The 697-nt window shown below is 64.6% G+C and overlaps 1 non-coding gene across 1 annotated transcript; it reads left to right on the top strand.

Annotated features, from left to right (window-relative positions):
- Positions 1-437: 437 nt before the first annotated feature.
- Positions 438-522, top strand: LOC115939878 (small nucleolar RNA SNORD103/SNORD85). The gene has a single exon (XR_004074650.1). It is a non-coding gene; the product is annotated as a small nucleolar RNA SNORD103/SNORD85 (small nucleolar RNA).
- Positions 523-697: the final 175 nt, after the last annotated feature.

Here is a 697-nt window from a genome sequence, read left to right as displayed (position 1 = left end):
ACTCTGTGTCAGGCACCAGCGCAGACACGACGCAGATCGGTCCCTGCCCACAGAGCACCGGGGGAGGGGGGAAGAGCATTGGAAAGGGCTGGTGAGCACGTGAGAGCCCATGCTCGCGGCTTCGTGGGAGGCTCTGCGGGAGGGAAGTCCAGGCTGAGGACGAGTGAGGAGAACAGGGGCGGAAATCTGAACTGTTAGGTGCTGTGTGTGGGGCTGACAGCGAGAGCCGCCCATGGCTTCTGGAACAGTCGCAGAGCCGGTCCAGCCAGCCCCGCGCAGCCCCCCTGGGCTCGGGAAGCAAGACACACCCACGGGCAGGCCCACTGCAGCTGTGTTTGTGCTGGGCAGGGCTGCGAGCCCCAGCTGCTCCTGACCTGAAGCCCAGCCTTTGGGCTCTGGACTCCCTCGGCCCTTGTCATGGGAGAGGTTGGCCACGGTCTGGCGATGATGAGCCACTTGCCCTCACTGAGAACAAAGTTCGGTAATGAGAATCTTTGTTACGGACTCCAGTTCTGAGCCAGACGAGGGCCCCCTCCTTCACCCCCGCCTCCAGTTGGGAACACAGCACGACACAGCGAAACACTGCAGTGCTGGTGGAGGTGGCGGTGGAAGGCCGGGGGAGTCCAGAGTCCTTCCAGCCGTGAGGCTCGCGGATGCGCGGGTCAGGACGCTGCGGAAGGCCGAGGCCGTGTCGGAG

This window comes from Leptonychotes weddellii, unplaced genomic scaffold (genome assembly GCF_054177405.1).
Source record: "Leptonychotes weddellii isolate Sample4059 unplaced genomic scaffold, ASM5417740v2 HiC_scaffold_51437, whole genome shotgun sequence".
Classification (NCBI taxonomy): domain Eukaryota; kingdom Metazoa; phylum Chordata; class Mammalia; order Carnivora; family Phocidae; genus Leptonychotes; species Leptonychotes weddellii.
This window is presented reverse-complemented; position numbering and strand designations above follow the sequence as displayed.